The sequence below is a fragment of the Passer domesticus genome, chromosome 1 (genome assembly GCF_036417665.1).
Source record: "Passer domesticus isolate bPasDom1 chromosome 1, bPasDom1.hap1, whole genome shotgun sequence".
NCBI lineage: Eukaryota > Metazoa > Chordata > Aves > Passeriformes > Passeridae > Passer > Passer domesticus.
The window spans coordinates 97,635,305-97,640,614 of record NC_087474.1 but is presented as its reverse complement, the minus strand read 5'-3'; the positions used below and the strand labels follow the sequence as shown (position 1 = coordinate 97,640,614).

Below are 5,310 nucleotides of genomic sequence, written 5' to 3'. Positions count from 1 at the left end.
TAATATAGAAGATAAAATGCTGACGTATAATCTGAGACAAAAATAAACTTTACTTAAAAATTGATTTATTAACTTCTTATTCTAAAGAAAAGACATTTCAATAAACACCTTGAAAACAGGCACATTTTCTTTTCTTTTTAACTACTCAGATGAGATGAGAAGGCTTCATTCCCATTACTTTGGGACTTATTTTAGGCGCAGGCACAAAATAGTCTGAATTCAAGTGCCCAGTCTGCAGAGGAGTTCTTGCCTGGTTTCACAGGCAAATTAAAGAAACTATGGTTTACCTCTTTGTTTGTGGGTTGGTTTGGGTTTGTTTGATTTGTTTTGTTTTCTTAAGAGAGAAATATGAATAGAATAGGACAGCTGGAAGTTGACAGCTTGTTCCAACACTACAACCTCTCAACTTCCCTGCAGGATAGGTTACCAACAACTCATTGAGTACACCCCACACAGAATCATTCCCTCTACCAAACACCCTCCTTGGAGCAGTACAGCCTTTTGGGAAAGTTTAATGTTACCTAGCAACTAAGAGCCAGTGCCTTTTAATAAATTAACCCCTTCATATGAGCTTTGGTGACGTCTCAAATCTCAAAAGGACACTGGATATTTTATTTTCATTTTAATGGGTTCAACTGTCAAAAATTGCCTGACACAATCATGGCTGAACCTTGAAATTTTTTTAAGAATTGGATTTATTCAGTGGAATACATAATCCTAACTATGCTCAAATAGAGTTATGCCGATCACCTGTACACCCATACAAAATCAAAGGCTGCTTCACAGAGAGTTTCAGAATTTTTATGCCATTACTGTATGTTTCCATGTAGGTGGAACTTGGTTGAAGTTAGGTCCCAGAACAGAACAGTCCTAAAACAGCCAAGATCAATGTTCAAGACAAAGACCTCAGAGAAGCCACAAACACTGCTCCTGCTGCAAGGTGGGTGTGCAGTCTTACTGGCTTGCTCTCCACTTTGAATGAATCTCACTTCAAATGTAAATCCCATCTTGAAATAGGAGATGAGTATGACTGGAAATAGGAGAGGCTCTTTGGTTCAAGGATCCCAAATAGCTGACATTCTGGGGATTATACAGCTCAAGGTAAATGCCAGAACTGTCAAACAAGGGGAAGTATGAGTCAGTGTTAGGGAATGCAGGCAGAAACTGTGCTAAGAGTAACTAAGAAGGGAACAACCTCTTTACCTGATTATTTAATTACATTCTAGTACTCAGTCATGGCTCGTTGCTTGTCTAGATTTGTTCTCTCTCAATGAAGTACCTCTAGATCAACAAACTAGCTCCCAAATTTATATACAGCTCACCTACCCACTGGCATGTACAACCTGAGGAATTGGGATTCTCCCAGACACATCTCTCTATGCCATGAGGCACCACAAGAAGAATCAGAAAGCTCAAGGAGATCCAATGGCTGAACCACAGAACAACCATTACTACAGGTTCTGTGCATCCTTTTAGACACATCCATTACCTGTACAACTCCTCTGTTTTTTTCAGAGAGATTGAAATAAAAATATGGTTTTGAAGTTGGGTAAGAAGCTGCATTAGTTTTTTTGCTTCTTACAACATAGCAAATACTTACTTAGTTTTGTTAAGGCAAAGTCACGTTCTAAATACTTTCTGTGAAAAATTAGGGAAATATAATTAACATCCACCTATCTAGAAGATGGCCATACTTACAAAACACCTGAAGTATGCCACTGGATTTAAATCCAATGTCTTAACCAAAGAGTTCCCAGCCTCTGCCTGCAGTCTTTAGCCTAATTTATGGTACGGAAATACAGTCTTGTCCAGCAGTACTATTCTCTAGCCAGCAGTAAAACTCAGATGGCTTTTAGTCCTCATTCTGCCTCAGTGAGAAAAATATCTAGTTAGCTAAATAAAGAGTTAAGATCTTTTTATGACATGGGTTCAGAAAACCATGTTTATCTCCACATCTCACAGTGTTTTGCAAAAGTATGTATGCAGGAGTAAAAATAAATTTGAGACAGTGGAGCTAATTGTATCAATTTTGAACACTCCATTTTATGCTTTATGTACTTTCCAAGGGACACCAAGCTAGAATTTATGGAACAAATTTATAGAATTCTCTCTCTTCTTTTTTAAAGGAAAAGTATGAATGTTACCCAAAACTGTGACTTCAAGAATACATCTAAACCCAACTCTCCTCCACAAACATGTCAGACCCATGATAAAATTTGTAAAAGATGGCAACCCTGACTGACATGGATGAAAGGCATGTATTATTCTAGAAAAAGAAGTACCTTTGTCATAAATGGCATTTCATATTTTATTTTCCATATTCTTCTGTGTTTCTTTGCATTTTTTATTACTTTGGATTCAACCATTTATATTAATACTCTCATCTTTCTACCATCTCAGAAGAATTTATTTTGTATCTAGTAAGGCATTAAGTATTTCAAATTACTTCATCCAACACATGTTAGACATAATAAGTTTGCTAGCAAAGGACTATCCATTTGGCTACTGTATTATGTCCTTCTTCAAGTCTCTTAGTCTTCACTGTTTCTTAATAACCTAATTAATTTTAGGTCATGTGCATTCCTCAACACCCTCCCACTTCTTCTGCAGGAATAAAACATATGGAGTACCAGTAGAACAACCATAAGTAATGTCAGGATTTTCTTCTTAAGACGTTTGATAAATTGTCTAAATATATATGTGCTTTGAGTTACAGGACTCATTAAAAAATAATCCTTTTTGAAGGCTGAGAACCATAATTAGATCAGGATTCGTGTCTGTCAAGTTGCCTTTTTTTGTATCACTAGATTAGGAATTTAATACATAATACATAATAGACCCCAGGCCTTCTCCAGAGCTACTTTGGGTTGGACCCACAAAGAAGGTAAGGGTAGAATTTATTTCAACTAATCTTTGAGGCCTACAAAGTAGTTACCAACATCTGAACTATACATTTTTTATGTTTTTTATAGCCAGTGGATGAAAGGCATTTCTGGGATAGAGATCACCTTCTCAAGAGGTAGATACCTCAGCTGGGTGAAAGAAGGGCACCCATGAAGTGTTTACTGACTGTAAAGGGATTCTAGACGACTTCCCCATGTCTGGAAGGACAAAGCTGAAGGGGAATCAGCCACATCCTAAGGGTTCAAAAGAGGTAGCCACCTGCAGATCATTCTCTGGACAGTATCCATGACTGCTTTGGTCTTGAGAAAACAACTGTGTCTATCTTCTAACAGGAATCAAATATGAGATTACCTTTGACATACTTCATATATTAATTGGGTTCTGCTGTGTTAAGCCTTCCAACATACCAGATCAAGCCAAGATGAAAGTCATCAACTGAAGTACTGCACAGGTCCTAATACTGCTGCTCGTTCTAAAGCAAACAAAATATTTTCAGAAGATAAAATTCAGTCAACTTTTTTATAATGCATGTTTTAGAGAAACAGAGCATGTATAGATACAAATATTTAAATACACACACACACAGACATATACATATTCACATATATGTGAAATAAGTCAATAAAGGAACATAATGGGCACAGAACAAAAGTTAGAAGAATTGAGCACACAAATCTTTGACACTGGGGTGTTAAAGTACTATTTGGATGCAGACCTTCCCACATTTAGTTGAAATCCTACCACAAAAGAATTTGATGACATTCTCATCAAGTTGATTTTCTTTAAGTGACTTATCCTTATATATTCTAGTTGCATTTTGCAACATGTTTTGGTGTCTTGTCCTGCCTACCTGTTTCCCTGTAGTTTTGATTTTGAACTGCTGGATTTTTTTTTCTCACTCTCCCATCTCAATGTTGTGAATTCTGTCTTATTCTCCGTCCTTCTCCCGGAAGGCTGGACAAACAGAAATAACAAGAAAATTTTGAGAGCAGAAAAGAACAATTAAAAATATGTATCACAAGTAATTCCTTTAAACTAGTTCTTGTGAAATGCTGATTATGCATAACAAGCTCTTTGTGTAGAAGTATAAGGTCTCAAGAATGTCTCCTACACTGAAAAGGCAAAAAAGATTACTGAGTTGCTAAAATACCACAGTGAACCTGCTGTTTTGTTCTGAGAGCTTACATCCTAATTATAGCATTTTTCTTTTTTCTTTATTTAAGAGTCTTTTTTATCGCAGTGCAGACTGGACATAAACATTCCTTTGGATCCTGTGTGTAAATAATGAAAACATAAAAACTATGGATTTTTCCCCTATCAAGCAGGTTAATAGTTTAATTGTATACGGTTATTCTTACATTAAAAGCTGCATACCTGGCAAGCTTTATCGGGTAACAGGGACTTTTAAATGTGCCAATGTTTCTACAGAAGTAACGCGGGTCAATTGCAAAAGGGATAACCATAATGATTAAATCATTAAAATTTTGTCTATGCTTCACAGAGCATAGAGAAAATTAACTTCCCACCAACCTCATTTTTCTGCTGAACATGAAATAATGATTTTCTGCCAGTATAATTACAAAGCTAACATCTGATAGAGTCAGCATCCAGGGGGGATTATCACATGCATGAGTATTAGACCTCATTACCAGCTTGACTGCAAAATTATTACATCTTGTAATTGGATGGTGAGATTTATATACAGATTGGCTAGGTTCTCTGTAAGATTGTAATTACAAGCTTCGTTGGTTCGCTACTTATCACACGGTGCAGGAGGAGGCAAAAACAAGCAGAGGAAAGACCATTTCATTAAGCCATAACCCTATCAAGGGAGGAGCACTGTAACATCCCTGTATTTATTAGGCCAAACAGAGCTGTTTGCAGAAGGGGAGGCCATTTATTACTGCCTGACAAATGGGATTTCATTTATTTAACCTCAGTGATCTATTTCAGTAAAATGTACAAACGAGCCATCCATTTTATGATTCCGGAGTCAACGCCTCAATTATCTAAAGGCTAACTGACTGTTAAAGCACCCATCTGCTAGGATGAATTCATTGATTTAATTTGCTTCGTGTTACTGAATGATTCTTAGCAGACAGGGAGGGGATGGAAGGGAAGAAGGGAAGGAAGCAAGGGGGTGGCTGGTGGTTTAGGAGAATGCATTGCAGTGATTCAGCACGCCGGTGTCTGTCTGCGTGTCTGTGCGCGCGCACTCCTGTTTTTTTTTTTTTTAATCCTTCAGCACAATAGAAGAAGGAGATCAATAGCAGCTTAAATTTTATGAGACAAGGAGTTAAGTTGCTCAGCTCGAGCCAAAACACCTTTGTTCTACCATAACAAGTAATCTCTGTGGCGGAATTAATATTGACAAGCTGGCTTCTTTGTAGCTAATTTTGTGGGTGC

General features: G+C 37.1%; 1 long non-coding RNA gene across 1 annotated transcript; it reads right to left on the bottom strand.

Annotated features, from left to right (window-relative positions):
- Nucleotides 1–751: 751 nt before the first annotated feature.
- On the bottom strand, nucleotides 752–3,860 carry LOC135288977 (uncharacterized). Its single transcript, XR_010351780.1, has 3 exons — nucleotides 3,755–3,860; nucleotides 3,312–3,376; nucleotides 752–1,114 (listed from the first exon to the last, which is right to left on the bottom strand). It is a non-coding gene; the product is annotated as an uncharacterized LOC135288977 (long non-coding RNA).
- Nucleotides 3,861–5,310: the final 1,450 nt, after the last annotated feature.